Raw genomic sequence first — 22,980 nt, forward strand, 5'->3', positions numbered from 1 at the left:
GTCCATTATCTTGGTGTACGCCATAAAAAAAACAAAAATGTAAGGCTGGGCAAATAATCAAAAAAATACTAAACCGAAATTCAGTAACTGATCTCATTTTTTTTTATCGGTTTTAACTGTATCTTTTTTCCTCACGACGCAGATACAGTTGAATCCAATAGTAGAGCAAGGGAGTCCCTGCTCTACCATTCACTATGTATCGCCGCATGCTCACATCTCAGTGCAGAGGCACAATGCAGGGATGTCACCACGCCTATCTGCGCCGAGCCACACAGACCGGAGAAGCTGCCCCCACTGCGTGGGGGCAGCTTTGAGGGCCATTATACTGTGTGGAGTGCAGTTATAGGGGCATTATACTGTGTAGAAGGCAGTTAGAGGGGCATTATATTGTGTGGAGTGCAGTTATAGGGGCATTATACTGTGTAGAAGGCAGTTAGAGGGGCATTATACTGTGTAGAGGGCAGTTATTGGGACATACTGTGAAGGGCAGTTATAGGGGCTATTATACTGTGTGGAGGGCATTTATTGGGGCATTATACTGTGTGGGGGCAGCTATAGGGGCATTATACTGTGTGGAGGGCAGTTATGGGGACATACTGTGAAGGGGCAGTTATACGGGCATTATGCGGTGTAGAGGCAGCTATGGGGCATTATACTGTGTGGGGGAAGCTATGGGGGCAATGTACTGTGTGAAGGGCAATTATGGTGCATTGTATTGTGTAGAGGCAGATATGGGGGCATTATACTGTGTGGGGCAGCTATAGGGGCGTTATACTGTGTGGAGGGCAGTTATGGGGAAGTACTGTGAAGGGTAGTTATAGGGGCTATTATACTGTGTGGAGGGCATTTATGGGGGCATTATACTGTGTGGGCAGCTATGGGAGCATAATGGGGCAATATACTGTGTGGGGGCAGTGTCAGAGGGTATATTATATACAGTAGTATACATCAGGCTCAGGGGATAATATATAAATTCAATGGCGTTTCATGCAAATAGGGGGCATGCTATTCAAAAAGGGGTGTGACCTTAATAATCGTTCATTAATCATAATTGGGGTTACATGTTCAATTAATCATGATTTTGATTTAGGTCATAAACTCCTAGCCTTACAAAAAGGGAGTCCCTGCTCTACCATTCACTATGTATCGCCGGATGCTCACATCTCAGTGCAGAGAGGCGCAAGGCAGGGAAGTCATCGCGCTTATCTGCGCCGAGCCACACAGACCGGAGAAGCTGCCCCCACTGTATGGGGGCAGCTATGAGGGGCATTATACTGTGTAGAAGGCAGTTAGAGGGGCATTATACTGTGTGGAGGGCAGTTATGGGGGCTATTATACTGTGTGGAGGGCATTTATGGGGGCATTATACTGTGTGGGGGCAGCTATAGGGGCATTATACTGTGTGGGGGGCAATTATGGGGACATACTGTGAAGGGCAGTTATAGTGCATTATACGGTGTAGAGGCAGCTATGTGGGCATTATACTGTGTGAGGGAAAGCTATGGGGGCAATGTACTGTGTGAGAGGAAATAAATGAAAAATGGCTGCAAGTGGTAAAGAAACAATCTGGGTAAAGCTGATAGTCATGGTATGCACCATGCCGTAGAAACCTTCCGTAAATATGACATGTCCTATTTTTTTATTTTAAGGACCGTGTTCCAATACTTTATAATGGGAGCAGAGTCCGCAAATGCAGATGGCTGTTCGCAGGCGACCGTGCCCGTAATCACGGACCATAATTACGTGCACGGTCCTGTGCATAGGGCCTACCAGTTTAACCTGGATTTTTCCTTTATGCTGCTTAACCCTTTCAAGACCGAGCTCATTTTGGCCTTCAGGACCAGCCCCATTTTTTCAAATCTGACATGTGTCACTTTATGTGGTAATAACTCTGGAATGCTTTTGCCTCTCCAAGCGATTCTGAAATTGTTTTCTCGTGACATATTGTACTTTATATTAGTGGAAAAATTTGGTCAATAAATTCATTGCTTATTTGTGAAAAATACCAAAATTTAGAGAAAATTTGCAAAAATTATGATTTTTCTAATTTTAAATGTATCTGCTTGTAAAACAGATAGTAATACCACACAAAATAATTACTATTTCACATATTCCATATGTCTACTTTATATTTGCATCGTTTTTTGAACATTATTTTATTTTTCTAGGACGTTACAAGGCTTAGAACTTTACCAGCAATTTCTCACATTTTCAAGAAAATGTCAAAAGGCTATTTTTCAAGGACCAGTTCAGTTCTGAAGTGGCTTTGAGGGCCTTATGTACTAGATAGACACCATAAATCACCCCATATTAAAAACTGCACCCCTCAAAGTATTCAAAACAGCATTCAGATAGTTTCTTAACCCTTTAGGCGTTTCACAGGAATTAAAGCAATGTAGAGGGGAAATTGACAAATTGTATTTTTTTTGCTGCAATTCATTTGTAATACATTTTTTTCTGTCAGGCTCGGTTCACACAACCTATTTTCAGGCGTAAAGAAGGCGTATTATGCCTCGATTTACGCCTGAAAATACGGCTCCAATACGTCGGCAAACATCTGCCCATTCATTTGAATGGGTTTGCCCACGTACTGTGCCGACGACCTGTAATTTACGCGTCGTCGTTTGACAGCTGTCAAAAGACGACGCGTAAAATTACAGCCTCGTCAAAAGAAGTGCAGGACACTTCTTGGGACGTTTTTGGAGCCGTTTTCTCATAGACTCTATTGAAAACAGCTCCAAAAACGGCCGAAAAAACGGCGCGAAAACGGCCGGAAAAACGCTGCGAAAAACGTGAGTTGGTCAAAAAACGTCTGAAAATCAGGTGCTGTTTTCCCTTGAAAACAGCTCCGTATTTTCAGACGTTTTTGGCTCAGCGTGTGAACATACCCTAACACAGAAGGTTTTACGAGAGAAACGCAACACAATATTTATTGCCCAGATTCTGCAGTTTTTAGAAATATCCGACATGTGGCCCTAGTGTGATAATGGACTGAAATACCGGCTTCAGAAGCAAAGGAGCACCTAGTGGATTTTGTGGCCTCCTTTTTTAGAATATATTTTAGGCACCATGTCAGGTTTGAAGAGGTCTTGTAGTGCCAAAACAGTGGAAATCCCCCAAAAGTGACACGGTTTTGGAAACTGCACCCCTCAAGGAATTTATCTAGGGGTATAGTTAGCATCTTGACCCCACAGGTCTTCTGCTATATTTATTGGAGTTTGCCTGTGAAAGTGAAAATCTACTTTTTTTCTGAAAAAATATAAAAAAAATAATATTTCCAAGGAATAAAGAACAAAAAGCACCCCAAAACTTGTAAAGCTACTTCTCCCGATTACAGCAATACCCCATATGTGGTACTAAACTGCTGTTTGGACCCACGGCAGAGCTCAGAAGGGAAGGAGCGCCATTTGGATTTTAAAGCGCAGATTGTGCTGGTTTGGTTTTCAGTGCCATTTCGCGTTTGCAACGCCCTGGAGGGAGCAAAGTGGTGGAAACCCCCCATAAGTGACCCCATTTTGTAGACTACACCCCTCAAGGAATTTTTCTATAGGTATAGTTAGCATTTTGACCCCACAGTTTTTTGGCTGAATTTAGTGGAATTAGGCCGTGAAATTGAAAATCTACTTTTTTCTGAAAAAAACATAGAAATGTTTAATTTTTACAATGAATAAAGGAGAAAAATCACCCCAAAATTTGTAAAGCAATTTGTCCTGATTACAGCAATTCGCCATATGTGGTAATAAACTGCTGTTTGGACCCACGGCAAGACTCAGAAGGAAGGAACAATATTTGGCTTTTTGAGCTCAAATTTAGCTGGAATGGTTTTCGGGTGTCATGTCGCATTTGCAAAGCCCCTGAGGTACCAAAACAGTGGAAACCTCCCAAAAGTCCCTTTAGGGGACTGGAACGAGCGATCATTAGGTCGCTGGTACAATACACTGCAGTACTAATGTATTGCAGTATAATATCATTTTTACAGGCTCCTGTAACAGCGCGATCGCTGTTCCTGTCCATTAGTCCCGAGTGTCAGCTATAATACACAGCTGACACCTGCAGAATATGGAGCGGGCGCAGCGCATGAGCCCGCTCCATATATAACCCCCCGCACCACGACATGCTATTAAGTCGTGGTGCGCGAAGGCGTTAATGCGCAGCGGATGGTGCAAAGTGAAAATTAACATTTTCCACTGATATGCCATTTTAATGCACAATATGTTGTGCCCAGTGTGTGCCACTGAAGACAAATACCTCATACAATGTTGAGCGGGTTCTCCCGGATATAAAATATCATATATGTGGACGTAAACTGGTGTTTGGGCACGCTGTGGGGCTCAGAAGGGAGGGAGCGCCATTTGGCTTTTGGAGCGCAGATTTTGCTTGGTAACTGTTCTGTTTGGGGTTTTGCTGGTATTTCAGTTTATGATGTGGGGGTATGTGTAAATTGGGCAGAGTACATCAGGAAATAATAACAGGGTATAATAATTCGGTAAATAAATAATAATCCGCAGATATGTGGCCAATGTCGCACTGATAAATGGCGCCCGATCTTATCCGCTTTTGGACACTGCACAATTTCTGTCGCTATATTCTGATTTTTCTTCACCGGAGCCGTGTGTGGGCTTATTTGTTGCGGGACAATCTGTAGTTTTCATTGGTACCATTTTAGGGTACATGTGATTTTTTATAACTTTTTATTAGATTTTTTTTGGCAAGCAAAGTTTTTGTGTTTTTTTTTTACACTTTTCACTGTGCGCTATAAATGACATTTTACTTTATTCTGCGGGTTGATACGATTACGGCGATACCAGATGTATATAGTTTTTTGATGTTTTGTGGCATTTGCGCAATAAAATCACTTTTTGATAAAATTATTTATTCCATATTCTGAGAGCCATAACTTTTTTATTTTTCAGTCAAAAAAGCTGTGTAAGGGCTTGTTTTTTGCGGGACGGGTTGTAGTTTTTATTGGTACTATTTTAGGGTACATGCGACTTTTTGATAATTTTTTATTCTATATTTTTGGAGGGTTGATGACCAAAAAAATAGTGATTCTGACATTGTTTATTAATAATTTTTTTTGCGCTGTTCACCGTGCGGGAAAAATAATATTAGAGTTTTATAGTTTGGGGCGTTGTGAACCCGGTCATACCAAATATGTGTACTTTTTTTTAACATTTTCATTTTTTTCCTATAATAAAAGACTTATTATAGGAAAAAAAGCATTTTTTGTTTTGTAACTTTTATAACTTGTTTTTACACTTTTATAAAACATTTTATTACTTTATTTTTTACTTTTTACTTGTTTTATTTGAAGACCTGCAGCACTGATCGCTGCTATCATACATTACACTACCTAGGTAGTGTAACGTATTATAAACTGTCAGTGTGACGCTGAGAGTCACACTGACAGGACGCTTATGAGGACCAGCCTCCGGCTGGTTCTCATAGGCTGCTGTGCATGGCAGACCCGGGGGCTGTTGTATGGCCCCCGGTTTTGCCTTTTAACCGATTGCAGCACCTGCAATCGGTCCCCGGGAAAGTTTGTTGTAGCAAACTTTCCAGTTCATTGCTACAACAAACTTTCCCTGCGATCACATGACCGGGACCTGAACCAATTAGGTCCCGGTCATGTCTCCGGGACCAGAGGCAGGGGTTAATAGCGCAATCCGGGTGTCAGCGCTACTCTGAGACACCCAGATCATGCTTTTAACAGAGCCCAGCAAGCGCCGACGTGAATATACAGTGGGCGGTCGGGAAGCGGTTAAAATAGAACTCATACAGCCCCACAGATCCCCCATGGCAGTGCTAATAATGGTGACATCAGTAGGATGCAGCTTTTAAAAGACATTTGTATCTTTCTGAGCTAGAAGGACACGGACAAGCATGTCTGTGTTTTGAAGGCTGGGGGCTGCACAAAATGGCATCACGTTCCGCATGTGGCCACAGTTGTGCACCCCTGTTATAGGCTATGCTGCATTCTTTTTGTAGGTTTTTTTAAGCACACCATGCCCTATTTGGAGTATGTTACAGCTGACACTGTAACGGCAGGGACCGGAGCTAGCTACGATCCCCGCCATTAACCCCTTGAATGCCGCCGTCAGAAGCGACTGTAGCATCTAGGTGGTTTGTAGCTGTTCGCTACCTACGTGACATAATAGCAGGGGTGCCGATGGTTGCTATGGCAACTGGAGGCCTAACAATGGCCTCCTGGTATGCTGTGTACGGAAGCCTATTAAGCCCTGCCAGAGAGAGAGCCTAATAGGCTTTCTGTCAGTGTGACACTGACAGCTCTGATACACTGCACTATGTAGGTAGTGCAAAGTATTAGAATAGAGATCAGCGGTGCAGGCCTTCAAGTCCCCTAGTGGGACAAAAATGTTGTACAAATGTATAAACATAAAAGTTTCAAGTTAAAAAAACAGAAATCGCCTTTCAATGTCAATCAACATTTAAAAAAGTATACATATTTGGTATTGCCGCGTTTATAACGTAAACATTTTTTATTAAAAAAACAATAGCAGAATTGCTGTTTTTTTGTCCTCTAAACTCCTATCCTAAAAAGTGATCAAAAAGTCGCTTGCACCCCAAAATGGTTCAAAAGAAAACACAGCTCGTCCCGCAAAAAAAATCACCTTAATCGTATTGACCGGCAGAATAAAGATAATATGTCATTTATAGCGCACGGTGAATGCCGTTAAAAAAAATGGAATAAAAAAGTTGCATGTACCCCAAAATAGTACCAATGAAAACGGCAGATTGTCCCGCAAAAAATAAGTCCTCACACCGCTCAGATGACAATCATTGATCATTGAGCTCATATATTTATTGATCTAGATACATTTTAATTTAGAAAAATGCTAATATTTGAAAATTTTCTCCAAATCTTGGCGTCTTTCACCAATAAACACTGAATGTATCGACCAAATTTTACCACTAACAGAAAGTACAATGTGTCACAAGAAAACAATCTCGGAATTGCTTGCATAAATAAAAGCATTCCAAAATTATTACCACATAAAATAACACGTCGGATTTGAAAAAATCGGATATGTCCACAAGCCGAAAACAGGCTGTGTCCTTAACCCCTTCCTGCAAAATGACAGGTCTGGTACGTCGGCATTGCAAGGTATTTACCGCAATCCGACGTAGCAGACCCATCATGAAGATGAAGTGGGCACAGGAGCTGTGCGCGCTTCATCTTCAGTGGGTCTCAGCTGTAATATACAGCTGACATCCCGCTCCCCCGGCGTCGATGGCAATTACTGCCGATTGCCGCAGCTTAACCCCTTTAATGTGGCACTCAATTACGTCCGCCGCATTGAAGTGGTGTCGCGGCGAGGGGTGTGGACCCACTGGGCTGTACCGCATAGCGGGATAACAGCAGGCCAACTAGGTACAAAACAATGTCTATATTTCAGAAGGGGTACCTGAGGCAATGTAGACAGTGGCGGAGACACAACTTGACTTTCACCATAGATGGCACAGTAGATGCAGCGGAAGACACGACTTGACTTTCACTGTAGGTGGCACAGAGGCACGATAGCATGGGATACAGGGTACAGGCAGCAGGAACGGGTAACACTGGGAACGGGAAAACACTGGGAGACCATTTGCAAGACAAACTTTAGGCATACAACAATGCTCAGGCAAGGAAAAAGTGGGCAGAGCACTTTTTATAGCCCAGCAGCATTCTGGGCTAATTACTTGTTATATACAACTGGACACATACTGGCCCTTTAAGGCTACACACGCGCGGGCGCGCGTGCCCTGCGGGAAACAGTCACAGAACCCGGAAGTGAGTGCCAGCGTCTCCCTGGAGGGAGATGCCGCCAAGAACACAGACGTCCATGGCCGGAGCCGTCAGATGGTAAGTCTGAATGACGGTCCGCAGCCATGGACGTTACAGTATTCCCCCTCTTACGCCCCCTCTTCTTGGGGCCAGAGCGGGAGCAAAGTCTCTTCACGAGGACAGGGGCATCGATGTTCTCCTCTGGCTCCCAAGACCTCTCTTCTGGACCAAATCTCCTCCAATCCACCAAATTAAACATCCTTCCTTCCACTTTCTTGGTGGCCAGGATCTCCCTCACTTCGAAAGTCCCTGACGAGCCGCCAGCAGCCACTGCGGAACTAGGAGTCCTGGAGTAGCGGTTCAGGACCACGGTCTTCAGCAAGGAGACATGATTGATTTGTAGCAGAATCTTGAAGGGTCCAAGGAACCTGGGAGCAAACTTGCAAGATGGCACCCTCAGCTAGATATTCCTGGAAGACAGCCAGACCTTCGTAACTGGAAGAAACTGGGGAGGTTCTCGTCTTCTAGTGTCTGCTTTTCTCTTCATTCGGTCCACCACCAACAGAATAAAAGATCGTGTCTGTTGCCATATCTGCAGAAAGTCCCTGAAGGTAGAGTCAGCTGCAGGCACCTGGGACATAGTAGAGAAAGGAAGAAGTATACGAGGATGTTGGCTGTAGACAATGAAGAACGGACTGGAGGTGGTGGACTCACTAGTATGGTTATTATAGCTGAACTCAGCCCACAGAAACAGCTGCACCCAGTCATCATGCCGTCTGGAGACAAAGTGCCGCAGATAGTTCTCCATAATCTGGTTAACCCTTTTGACTTGTCCATTGGACTGAGGATGATAAGCCGAGGAGAAGGCCAACTTTACACCGAGGAGGCCGCAGAGTTCTCTCCGTAACTTCGAGGTGAACTGGACCTCTTGATCTGAGACAATATGCAGAGGCAAGCCGTGTAGACGGAAGATGTGTTGAACGAAGAGGTCGGCCAATCGAGCAGCAGAAGGCAGGCCAGTCAGAGGAACAAAATGAGCCATTTTAGAAAATCGGTCCACCACCACCCAGATCACACTGCATCCCGCAGAAAGAGGCAGATCTGTGACAGTCCATAGCAACATGCTGCCAGGGGGCATCGGGCACAGGCAGTGGTTGGAGCAGACTGGCTGGTCTGGAGTGGGCAACTTTGCTTGCTGCGCACACCGTACAGGAGGAGACAAAGTCCATGACATCTTTGGGCAGCGTAGGCCAACAGAACTGATGGGCAATTAGGTCTCGGGTCTTACGGGCACCCGCGTGACCTGCCAGCTTGGAACTGTGACCCAAGCGAAGGATTCTTCCTCTGTCTGCCAGACGTACAAAAGTTCTTCCCGGAGGAATGTCTCTAACTTGCAGAGGGTTAAGAGAGAAGATGCAGGAAGGATCAATAATATTCTGTGGGGACTCCACAGTGTCCTCTGTTTCAAATGACCTAGACAAGGCATCGGCCCTCACATTCCTGTCGGTAGTGGAGTTCGAACTGGAACCGAGCAAAGAACAACGACCACCTGGCTTGACGAGGATTCAGCCGTTGAGCCGTCTGTAGATAAGTCAGGTTCTTGTGGTCCATGAAGACGTGGATAGGATGAGCTGCGCCTTCTAGTAGGTGTCTCCACTCCTGCAGGGCCAGCTTGATGGCCAGTAACTCCCGATCCCCAATCGAGTAGTTGTGCTCTGCGGGTGAAAACAGCTTAGAATAGTAGCCACATAACACAGTCTTGCCTTTCGAACCTCTCTGGAACAAAAGTGCACCGGCACCAACAGAGGAAGTGTCCACCTCTAATGACAACTCTAGGGATACATCAGGGTGATGAAGAATACAGGCTGACGTGAAGGCCTTTTTTAAGGTTTTAAATGCGACTTCTGCTTCTGGCGTCCACACCTTGGCATTCATGTCCTTTTTAGTGAGGGTGGAGATGGGAGCTGTCAATGAAGAGAAGTTGGGAATGGACAGCCGGTAGAAGTTGGCGAATCCCAGGAGGCATTATATGGCCCTTAAGCCTTGGGGACGCGGCCATTCCAGGACAGCCTTTACCTTCTCAGGGTCCATTTTGAGACCCTGATCGGAGATGATATAGCCCAGGAAGGGTAGAGACTTCTTTTCAAACATGCACTTCTCCAGCTTGGCATAAAGATGATTCTCCCTTAATCGAAGCAACACCTGTCGGATATGACCCTGATGAGTCACAAGATCTGGGGAAAAAAATTAAAATGTCATCGAGATACACTACAACACAGACATAGAGGAGTTCACGAAAAATGTCATTGATGAATTCTTGAAACAGCGCGGGGGCGTTACACAGGCCGAAGGGCATGACCAGATATTCGTAGTGTCCATCACGTGTATTAAATGCAGTCTTCCACTTGTCACCCCGATGAATCCGGATTAGATTGTAAGCCCCCTGCAGGTCTAGTTTAGAAAAAAAATTTGCCCCCCGTATGCGATCAAACAGTTCTGAAATCAAAGGCAATGGGTACCTGTTCTTCACCGTGATCTGGTTGAGGCCTCGGTAGTCAATGCAGGGTTGGAGGGATCCATCTTTCTTCTTGACAAAGAAAATCCCGGCTCCGGCCGGGGATGAGGATTTACGTATAAAGCCCCTCTCTAGATTCTCCTTAATGTAGGCTGACATAGACTGGGTCTCAGGCAAGGACAGAGGGTATACTCTACCGCGGGTACGAATCAGGAACCAAGTCAAATGGGCAATCATATGCTCGATGTGGAGGCAATCTCTCTGCTTCCTACTTGTTGAAGACATCTGAGAGCAGAGAGTAAGAAGGAGGCAACCCTGCCAGTGACTGATGCGGAGGAGACTGAGGCGGATGGACAATCACCAGACAGTGGTCGAGACACTTGGGACCCCACTGGAGAACCTCTCCAGAGTTCCAATCCAGGACTGGGGCGTGTAGACGGAGCCACGGCAAACCCAGCAGCACGGGGTTGACGGCCTTGGGCAGGACAAATAGGGAGATTATCTCAGAGTGAAGAACTCCCACTTGGAGTCTTTATGGCTTGGTCACAGACAAAAGTGGGTCAGGCAAAGGCAGTTCATCTACCGAGGCAACGATCAATGGCCTTTCCAGCAGAACAGTGGGCAACTGAAGAAAATCCACAGGGTTTGGCAGATGAAATTGGCTGCAGAGCCAGAGTCCAGGTAGTCAGAGACAGGATGGGGTCTCTTGTCGGCGATGATGGTCACAGGAATGAACAGTTTGAAATAGAGTTCTCTATTAAATGCAGTATCGCCCAGGGTTGTCTCTCCAACTAATCCTAGGCGTTGTTTTTTTTTTGGCTTCTGAGGACACAGACGCACGACATGGCCAGCGAGGCCGCAATATAAACAGAGGTGCACCTGCGCTGTTTCTCTTGAACGGACAGTTTAAGCCAATCCACCTGCATCGGAACCTCGGGCAGAGCAGAAGAAGAAGGCAAGAGAGGCTGCTGGAAGTTGGGTGCCAGGCTAGGAAGCTGTGTCTCCTGTCGGATCTCTTGAGATCTCTCTCTGAGCCTTATGTCCACTCGAGTAGCAAGTAGAATCAGGTCTTCCAAGGAAGCTGGTAGATCTCGAGCAGCAAGTTCGTTCTTGATTTCGGGCGATAGGCCATGCCAGAAGGATGCTACCAAGGCCTCATTGTTCCAGTACAATTCTCCTGCCAGGGTCCGGAACTGGATGGTGTATTCGCCCACGGAGGCGTCCTCCTGGCGAAGGTTAAAGATTGCAGTGGCTGCCGACGAGACTCGTCCAGGCTCTTCGAATACGGTACGGAACAACCACATGAACCCCTGGAAGTCTCGGGTCTCGGGTCCCTGTCGTTCCCAGATTGGATTCGCCCATGCCAGGGCCTTGCTGGCAAGTAGAGACATAATGAAGGCGATCCTGGCACCGTCCGAAGGAAATGCTCGGGCGTGCAGAGTGAAGTGAATATGGCATTGGTTCAGAAACCCACTGCACGAACTTGCGTCTCCATGGAACCGAGGTGGCAATGGCAGCGAGAACCGAGGATCCAAACCGGAGCTGCCAGGAGGTGTAGCAGGAGGGTCGATCGGAGGAGCATGAATAGGAGCAGAGAAGGAAGTAACCAGCGCCCTTAGCTGCTGTACCATGGAGTCTACTGCCACAAGAAGTTGATCCTGTCGTGCTCGCAGGTCCTGCAGGTCCGCCTGCATGGCTTGGGAGGGTGACATGCCCTTGAATTGACCAGCGAGGTCCATGGCCTGAGCGTACTGTCACGACGCGCGGTGTGGACCCACTGGGCCGTACCGCGTAGCGGGATAGCAGCTGGCCAACTAGGTACAAAACAATGTCTATAGTCCAGAAAGGGTACCTGAGGCAATGTAGACAGTGGCGGAGACACAACTTGACTTACACCGTAGATAGCACAGTAGATGCAACGGAAGACATGACTTGACTTTCACTGTAGGTGGCACGGAGGCACGATAGCACAGGATACAGGATACAGGCAGCAGGAACGGGTAACACTGGCAACTGGAAAACACTGGGAGACCATTTGCAAGACAAACTTTAGGTATACAACAACGCTCAGGCAAGGAACAAGTGGGCAGAGCCCTTTTTATAGCCCAGCAGAATTCTGGGCTAATTACTGATTATAGACAACTGTACAGGTACAGCCCAAGGCAGGACCTAATAGGCTCAACTGCCAGATTAAAAATGAAAGTTGCAATACACTGCACTATATAAGTAGTGCAATGTATTGTACCGGGGATCAGAAGATCAGGTCTTCAAGTCCCCAGGTAAGTGTAAAAAAAAAAGTGAAAAAAGTAAAAATAAATGTTTAAGAAAAATAAATAAAAGTTTTACGTAATAATAACAATAATTGCCCTGTTTCCCTGATGAAGTCCTTTTATAATTAGAAAAAAAAACAAAAAACTATACATAATAGGTATCGTCGCGTTCGGAACGGCCTGAACTATAAAAATATAATGTTATTCTTACCGCACGTGAACACCGTAAATAAAAACCAATGACAGAATTTATTTTTTTGGTCTCCTCGTCTCAGAATTTTTTTTATAAAAAGTGATCAAAAAGTTGTAAGTACCCCAACATGGTACCCACGAAAACTACAGTTCGTCGCGCAAAAAACAAGTCCTCCCACATCGACATCAACTGAAAAAGAAAAAAGTTATGGCTGTCAAATTATGGCGACACTAAAACATGTTTTTTTTTTAGAAAAGAGTATTTTTATAGTGGGAAAGTAGTAAAACGTAAAAAAACTTAACATGTTGTTTATACTGCATGGTGAACATTGTAAAAAAGAAGAAACAAAAGAGTGTATTGTATGGACCCACAGAATAAAGTTAACATGTTGTTTATACTGCACGGTGAACATTGTAAAAAAGAAGAAACAAAAGAGTGCTAGAACTGCTGTTTTTTCCTCGTCTCCCAAAAAATGAACTAAATAGTGATAAAAAAAAAAATCGCATGTACCCCAAGATGGAACCAATAAAAATTACAGCTCGTTAAACAAAAAACAAGCCCTCACACAGCTCCGTCACCGGAAAAATAACATGTTATGACTCTCAAAACGCAATGATGCAAAATTATTCGAAATGACGGCCAAGACTAATATTTGAGGTCCAGTAGTTTTTCACTAAAAACCCCACATCATCATTTGCTAGACCCCACAGGTGGGGTAGATGCAGCAGGGATGAGGAAACTTTAGGGCCTTATAGGGCTAGTGAAGAAGTCAAAGATTAGGCAATACTGGAGCGCAGATACTTTGTACAGTACCCAAAAAACCCGGCCTGTGCATAAAATATTGGTTCAAAGCGTACCACACCAATCCATGGATTATTAATTGTATTATTCATTCACCCCATTATTACATCATCCTATTATGCCCTGATGCACTCCACCCAGTTTACATATACCCTGATATACTCCGCCCAGTTTACATATACCCTGATGTACCCCGCCCAGCTTAAATATACCCTGATGTACTCCGCCTAGTTTACATATACCCTGATGTACTCCTCACATCTTACATATACCCTGATGTACTCCGCACAGCATACATAAACCCTGAAGTACTCTGCATAGCATAAATATACCCTGATGTACTCCGCACAGCTTACATATACCCAGATGTAGTCTGCACAGTTTACATATACTCTGATGTACTTCGCCCAGCTTACATATACCATGATGTACTCCTCACAGATTACATATACCGTGATGTACTCGGCGCAGTTTACATATACCCTGATGTACTACACACAGCTTACATATACCCTCATGTAATCTGCACAGCTTACATATACCCTCATGTACTCCGCACAGCTTACACATACCCTGATGTACTCCGCCCACAAACATATACCCTGATGTACTCCACCCAGCATACATATACCCTGATGTACTCCGCCCAGCATACATATACCCTGATGTACTCCGCCCACAAACATATAACCTGATGTACTCCGCACAGCATACATATACCCTGATGTACTCCGCACAGCATACATTATACAATTTATGGGGTGTGTATCTCCAGTGGTACAAGCTGGGCACAACATATTGGTCCCTGAAATGACATATCAGTGGAAAAATGGCAATGTTTAATCTGCAACATCCACTGTGCACTAATTTCTGCAAAACACTTGTGGGGTCAAAATGCTCACAATACCTCTAGACTTATTTCTTCAGGGATTGCACCAAAAAGAAGAACTAAGGAGTCTCTAAGTCAAAAAATACATAATCTTTTTATTTAACAATATTACACTGTTTACACAAAACAAGTTTCTAAAAATGAATCACAAATAAAAGCATGGCCGCCACATGGGTCAATATACATCAAATATGGTCATATATGTAAAGACACATTACAGTATACCTCAAAACAACAGTATAGGTAGTGTGATGTAGATAGGGTGAGGTATACAGGCTACAAGTAGTGTGTTAAACTGCTTCAGGAAAACGGTAAGAGGGATGTAACTCCCATGTATAAAAAATACAATAGAGAACAGGACTAAAAAAACAAAGTGTTATAATGTCCAAAGAGGAAAGCTCCGGTATGTGTGAATACCGGGGAGTTGTTCATGCATATATAAGAGAGCCCAAATACCAAGAACCAGCAAACAATGAACCAAGGAGTACTACCAAAGTACTAACCCATGTAGCTGAGACTCCAAGAATGGCGGCCGGCCCCAACGCGTTTCGGCTTCCGCCTTCGTCTGGGGGTGCATATACCCTCATGTACTCCGCACAGCTTACACATACCCTGATGTACTCCGCCCACAAACATATACCCTGATGTACTCCACCCAGCATACATATACCCTGATGTACTCCGCCCAGCATACATATACCCTGATGTACTCCGCCCACAAACATATAACCTGATGTACTCCGCACAGCATACATATACCCTGATGTACTCCGCACAGCATACATTATACAATTTATGGGGTGTGTATCTCCAGTGGTACAAGCTGGGCACAGGGGGTTTCCAATGTACTGGTACCTTAGCTCAAGGCAACATCGGTGTCAGAAAACTAATTATGTAAAATCTCCACTCCAAAAAACCAAATTGCGCTCCTTCCCTTTAGAGCCTTGCTGTGTGTCCAAATAGCAGTTTATGACCACATATGGGGAATTGCCAAACTCGGGAGAAATTGCTTTACAAATGTTGGGCGTCTTTTTCTCCTTTATCCCTTGTGAAAATTTAAAAAGTCAACTTTTTTGTGGAAAAAATGTTGATATTAATTTTTACGCCCTAATTCTAATACATTCTGCAAAAGATCTGTGGGTTCTAAATGCTCACTATACCACTAGATAGATTCCTTAAGGTGTGTAGTTCCCCAAATGGGGTCACTTTTTCGGGGGCTGCTACTGTTTTGGAATGTGACATGACACCCAATGTGACATGGCACCCAAAAACTGATTGGTCAGCGTCATACACTTCTCTTTAGGGTATGTTCACACGTAGTCAACAAAAATGTCTGAAAATCCAGAGCTGTTTTCAAGGGAAAACAGACCCTGCTTTTCAGACGTTTTTTTACCAACTCGCATTTTTCGCTGCGTTTTCGCTGCGTTTTTTACGTCCTTTTTTGGAGCTGTTTTCATTGGAGTCTATGAGAAAACAGCTCCAAAAACGTCCAAAGAAGTGTCCTGCATTTCTTTTGACGAGGCTGTATTTTTACGCGTCGTCGTTTGACAGCTGTCAAACGACGACGCGTAAATAACAGGTCGTCTGCACAGTACGTCGGCAAACCCATTCAAATGAATGGGCAGATGTTAGCCGACGTATTGGAGCCGTATTTTCAGACGTAAAACGAGGCATAATACGCCTCGTATACGTCTGAAATTTGGCCGTGTGAACATACCCTTACAACGCCCAGTTGGTAAAAAGGTAAAAAACGCCCAGTTGTCTATTAAGAAACTAATTAGCATAAATCTAAAATTGCTCATAACTTGCTTAAAAATGATTGTTTTATAAAATAAAAACCACTGTTGTTATCTACATTACAGCGCCGATCACATTGTGTAGGAGGTAGGGCACTTACAATCTGGTGACAGAACCTCTTTAATGCCAAAACAGGCTCAGTCCTGAAGGGGTTAAGAGGTTGAATGACGTGTTATTTATTTAGAAATGTTGAACTTGATGAACCTGTGTCTTTTTTCACCTATGTAACTAAGTAAGCAATGGATTTTAATTTTTTTTCACACCACTTATTATTACATTAGCCCACATATAAATTGAAATACAAGAAAAAAACCAAAATTAATTCTCACTATACCTCTAGATCAGGGGTCTCAAGCAGTCATCTGCGGCCCGCGGGACACAGAGCCGCTAGTACAGGCTCTGCTCTGGGACTCTGTGGAATTCCCTGACATCGCTGTCCACATATGGATAGCGATGTCTGGGGCTTCCCCAGTGCCGGAGTCCCGTGCAGAGCGCTAGTATAGGCTCTGCTCCGGGACTCTGGGGAATCCCCTGACATCGCTGTAGTCATATTGACAGCGATGTCTGGGGCTTCCCCAGAGCTGGAGTCCCATGCAGAGCGCTAGTATCGGCTCTGCGACGGGACTCTGTGGAATTCCCTGACATCGCTGTCCATATATGGACAGTGTTGTCAGGGTCTTCCCAAGAGCAGAGTCCCGACCAGAGCGCTAGTACAGGCTCTGCTCCGAGACTCTGGGGAATCCCCTGACATCGCTGTCCCCATATTGACAGCGATGTCTGGGGCTTCCCCAGAGCCTGAGTCCCGTGCAGAGTGCTAGTACAGGCTCTGCTCCGGGACTGTGGGGAATCCCCTGACATCGCTGTACTCAAATTGACAGCGATGTCTGGGGCTTCCCCAGAGCTGGAGTCCCATGCAAAGCGCTAGTATCGGCTCTGCTCCGGGACTCTGTGGAATTCCCTGACATCGCTGTTCATACATCGACAGTGATGTCAGGGGCTTCCCCAGAGCAGGAGTCCCAGTGATGTCAGGAGCACAGCTGGAGTCCCAGGAAGAGCCTACTAGTGCTCTGCCTGGGACTCCAGCTCTGGGGTTGCCTCTGATATCACATTCCCGTCCACAGTGTATGGACAGTGACGTCAGGGGCTCCAACAGCAGAGGAATCCCCAGCCAAAGCGTCAGCAACGCTCTGGCTGGGGATTCCACTCCTAGAGGGAGCACCAATGGAGCTATCTACTTGGAGTGTGTGTGGCATTATCTGCGGATGGCACTGTGGCAGCATCTGCAGAGGGCACTATGGCAGCATCTGTGGATGGCACTGTGGCAACATCTGCGGAGGACACTGTGGCAGCATCTGCAGAGGGCACTGTGGCAGCATCTGCGGAGGGCACTGTGGCAGCATCTAAAGAGGGCACTGTGGCAGCATTTACAGAGGGCACTGTGGCAGCATCTACAGGGCACTGTGGCAGCATCTACAGAGGGCACTGTGGCAGCATCTACAGAGGGCACTGTGGCAGCATCTACAAGTGGGTGTGTGGCAGTATCTGCAGAGGACACTGTGGCATTATCTAGGGGTGTGTTGCATTATCTACAGAGGGCACTGTGGCATTATCTACAGAGGGCACTGTTTCATTATCTACAGAGGGCAATGTGGCATCATCTACAGAGGGCACTGTGGCAGTATCTACAGAGGGCACTGTGGCATTATCTACAGAGGGCACTGTGGCACTATCTAAAAAGGGTCTGCCCAATCTTGACATATGTGTCTGTCAAACGCTGCCAACTGAGCCGCCGGACTGCATTTAGCGACACTTAAACTTTAAAACTGGATTGTTGAAATAAGCACGTGGAGAAATCTCACACATTTTAAACCTAGCGGTATTATTATAGTAATGTAGTATTAGTATTATAGTAATATAGTGTTATAGTAGTTCAAATAACTAATTGATTAACAATAATTTTGTATTGTATCAAATTTGAAAGTAATGCGGCCCGTCAACTTCCCATTTTTTCTATATGTGGCCCACTTACCCGGTCGAGTTTGAGACCCCTGCTCTAGATGAATACCACGATGGAAAGACCCCCAAAAAGGGAAAAAATTAAATCTCACTACATCCCTAGATGAATACCTAAAATTACGTCAATTGAAAGCACTGAAATAGCATGCATGTAATAAAAAGTATTTTTATTTTTTTTGCATCACTAATTGTAATTTTTTTTTTTATCATTTATATTGACATATGAGATATATATTATTCCCTTGATATACAGTTTTTTATCATTTTTATTTTTTGGCCTATTATTATGACTATGTATGTATCGTCCAAAGCTGCGGACCGTCGTTCTAACTTACCCCCGACAGCCGCGGCCATGGACGAGTGAGTGCTGGGCGGCATTTCCCTCCTGAGAGACGCCGGCACTCACTTCCGCATCACTGTGCTGGCTCCCGTAGGGTGCGCACGCACGCTCGCGCTTGGCCTTAAAGGGACAGTACAAGCACGTATCAGAAATCTGTAATTAACCCATAATTCCCCTGGACAATAAAAAGGGCTCTGCCCTTTCACTCATTGCCTGAGCATTGTTGTGTTTACCGGTGTTAGTCTTGCAAATGGTCCCTTAGTATTTTCCTGTTCCCAGTGTTCCTGTGCCCTGCTACCTGTATCCTGTTTCCCGTGCTATACCTGGTTTCGTGTCCTTGAAGACGACTTGGAGTCGTGTGCTGCTTGCGTCCACGCCTGCTGTGTTATACCGTGCCTGGTGTCTGCTGCCGAGGTCCCATCTGAGCCTAGCCCGTTACTACTGTCTGAACTACCACAGGTACTGTTATGGCAGGAAGGAGGTGAAGGGAACAAGTGAGCCCTAATCTACCCACCGCCCTGTCCCTGCCTACTTGCAACGACCTGCCCTAGGCGACGGGGTACAACTTGGCGGCGGTCCCTACGCTGACTAAGTGCAAGGGGATACAAACAGGGAACAAGCAAGGGAAGGGGCAGCAGCCCACGGAACACCATGAGGAAACGGAGTGGTGAACGAGCCAGTCAGGATCAGGATGTAGTGGAGTATACAAACGCAGAGCACGGAGCAGGAAGCAAGCCAGGGGCAGAGCGAAGCAGGATAAGCGGGAACTGAAGCAAGGCAGAAGCACGGCAGAAGCAGGCTGGAGCAAGGCAGCAGTGGGGCCAGGAATCCAAGAAGAATAACAAGCAATGGGGAAGAGAAAACGGCAGGTATAAATGGACAGGGGGCGGAGCTAACTCCGACTGACCAGGCCGCGATAGGCTCTCCCACTCCTGAGCCTGCCACCCTGATTGGTGGGAGCCGGTGTCAGTCTAAGAGGTCTGGCCTCAGGTGTCGACTGATTAATCCTGGGAGTATCCACAGACGTAGTGCCTGGCAGATCCTTTACAGTACTCCCCCTTTTATGAGGGGCCACCGGACCCTTACTAAGAGGACCCGGTTTAGTGGGGAAGAGAAGGTGGAACCTCCTGACCAATACCCCAGCGTGAACATCTCGAGCAGGTACCCAAGTCCTCTCCTCCGGTCCGTATCCTCTCCAATGGACTAGGTACTGGAGGGAGCCCTGGATCATCCTACTGTCCACAATCTTGGCCACCTCGAATTCCACCCCCTCAGGGGTGAGAACGGGAACAGGAGGTTTCCTCGAGGGGGACCAGGACGGGGAGCAGCGTTTAAGGAGGGAGGCATGAAAGACGTCGTGTATGCGAAAGGATGGGGGCAGCTCCAGACGGAAGGATACAGGGTTGAGGACTTCAACCCTTATATTACCTTATAAGGCCCAATAAATCGGGGAGCAAACTTCCTGGATGGGACCTTAAGGCGCAAGTTCCTAGACGACAACCACACCAGATCCCCGACGACAAACCGGGGGTTAGCAGAACGTCTTCTATCAGCCTGAATCTTTTGTACGCTCTGGGACGCCTCTAGGTTCTTCTGAACCTGGGCCCAGACTGTGCACAGTTCCCGATGAACGTCCTCTACCTCGGGATTATTGGAACAACCAGGAGAAACGGAGGAGAACCTTGGATTAAACCCGAAATTACAGAAAAACGGGGAGACCCCTGACGAGTTACTGACCCGGTTATTCAGGGAAAATTCGGCGAGGGGAAGGAATGAGACCCAATCAAATTGACAGTCAGAGATGAAACACCTTAAATATTGTTCCAGGGATTGATTAGTCCTTTCCGTTTGGCCATTAGTTTCGGGATGGAAGGCGGAGGAGAAGGACAGATCAATCTCCAACTTTTTACAAAAAGCTCTCCAAAATAAGGAAACAAATTGTACCCCTCTGTCAGAAACGATATTGACTGGGGCCCCATGGAGACGCAAAATATGTTTAACAAACAAAGAAGCTAACGTCTTGGCGTTAGGTAGTTTCTTAAGGGGCACAAAGTGGCACATCTTGCTGAAGCGGTCTACTACCACCCACACCACCGACTTGCCCTGAGATGGAGGCAAATCGGTGATAAAATCCATGGAGATATGGGTCCAAGGTCTCTGGGGAATGGGCAAAGAACGTAGTAAGCCCGCAGGTCGGGACCTAGGGGTCTTGGACCTAGCACAAACCTCACAAGCGGCGACGTAAGCCCTAACGTCTTTAGGCAACCCAGGCCACCAATAGTTTCTGGTAATGAGGTGTTTGGTACCCAAGATGCCAGGATGACCAGATAGTGCGGAGTCATGGTTCTCCCTGAGTACCCTTAGCCGGTATTGCAGGGGGACAAACAGCTTGTCCCCAGGGAGGTTCCCGGGAGCTGAACCTTGATCAGCCGCAATGTCAGAGGCTAGATCAGAATCAGTGGCAGAAACGATTATACCAGGGGGTAAAATACAAGCAGGATCCTCCTCAGAAGGAGGATTGGCCATGAAACTACGTGACAGTGCATCAGCCTTAATATTTTTGGACCCAGCCCTATAGGTAACCAAGAAGTTAAATCTGGTAAAGAATAGCGCCCATCGAGCTTGTCTAGGATTAAGCCTCCGGGCAGATTCTAGGAAAACCAGATTCTTGTGGTCAGTAAGGACCGTTACCTGGTGTCTGGCCCCCTCCAGGAAGTGACGCCACTCTTCAAAAGCCCATTTAATGGCTAAAAGTTCGCGGTTGCCAATATCATAGTTACTCTCCGTGGGCGAAAACTTCCTAGAGAAGTAAGCACAGGGGCGGAGATGGGTGAGGGAGCTGGTACCCTGGGACAAGACGGCCCCCACTCCCACCTCGGACGCGTCAACCTCCACAATAAATGGCTCCCTTTGGTTGGGCTGAACCAGCACGGGGGCCGAGATAAAGCACTTCTTGAGGGTCTCAAAAGCCTGGACGGCCTCAGGAGGCCAGTGGAGGACATCAGCACCCTTGCGAGTGAGGTCCGTAAGAGGCTTAGCGACGACCGAGAAGTTGGCAATAAATCTCCTGTAATAGTTAGCGAACCCCAAAAAACACTGTAGCGCCTTCAGGGAGGCAGGTTGGACCCATTCCGCCACAGCCTGAACCTTGGTAGGGTCCATGCGGAATTCATGAGGAGTGAGGATTTGACCCAAAAATGGTATCTCCTGTACCCCAAACACACATTTTTCGGTTTTCGCAAACAGATTATTTTCCCGGAGGACCTGGAGGACCTTCCTGACATGCTCCACGTGGGAGGACCAGTCCTTGGAAAACACCAGTATGTCATCAAGGTACACTACAAGAAAATTTCCCAGGTAATCTCTCAGAATTTCATTAATAAAATTCTGGAAGACGGCAGGGGCATTACACAACCCAAAGGGCATGACCAGGTATTCGAAATGACCTTCGGGCGTGTTGAACGCAGTCTTCCACTCATCCCCCTCTTTGATGCAGATAAGGTTATATGCCCCCCGTAGATCGAACTTAGAGAACCATTGGGCCCCCTGAACCTGATTAAAGAGATCAGGAATCAAAGGAAGGGGATACTGGTTCCTTACTGTGACCTTATTCAAGTTCCGATAGTCAATGCACGGCCTAAGACCACCATCCTTCTTCCCCACGAAGAAGAAGCCAGCACCTACAGGAGAAGTCAAGGGGCGAATTAAACCCTTGGCCAGGCATTCTTGGATATACTCCCTCATAGCTTCACGTTCAGGACATGAAAGATTAAATATCCTACCCTTAGGAAGCTTAGCACCAGGTACCAAATCGATGGCGCAATCGTAATCTCTATGAGGGGGCAACACCTCGGAGGCCTCCTTAGAAAACACATCAGCGAAGTCCTGAACAAACTCAGGTAGCGTGTTTACCTCCTCACGGGGACAAATAGAGTTAACCGAAAGACATGACGTCAGGCATTCACTACCCCATTTGGTGAGATCCCCAGTATTCCAATCAAACGTGGGATTATACAGCTGCAACCAGGGAAGACCTAATACCAGATCGGACGATAATCCCTGCATCACCAGTACAGAGCACTGCTCCAAATGCATGGAGCCAACAAGGAGTTCAAAAACAGGAGTATGCTGTGTAAAATAACCATTAGCAAGAGGAGTGGAGTCGATACCCACTACCGGGACAGGATAAGGCAAATCAATAAAAGGCATTTTTAGAGACATAGCAAATTCCACAGACATGATATTAGCAGATGAGCCAGAATCCACGAAGGCACTGCCAGTGGCAGACCGGCCAGCAAACGAGACCTGAAAGGGAAGCAAAATTTTATTGCGTTTCATATTAACGGGAAATACCTGTGCGCCCAAGTGAC

Source organism: Rhinoderma darwinii, chromosome 2 (genome assembly GCF_050947455.1).
Source record: "Rhinoderma darwinii isolate aRhiDar2 chromosome 2, aRhiDar2.hap1, whole genome shotgun sequence".
NCBI lineage: Eukaryota > Metazoa > Chordata > Amphibia > Anura > Rhinodermatidae > Rhinoderma > Rhinoderma darwinii.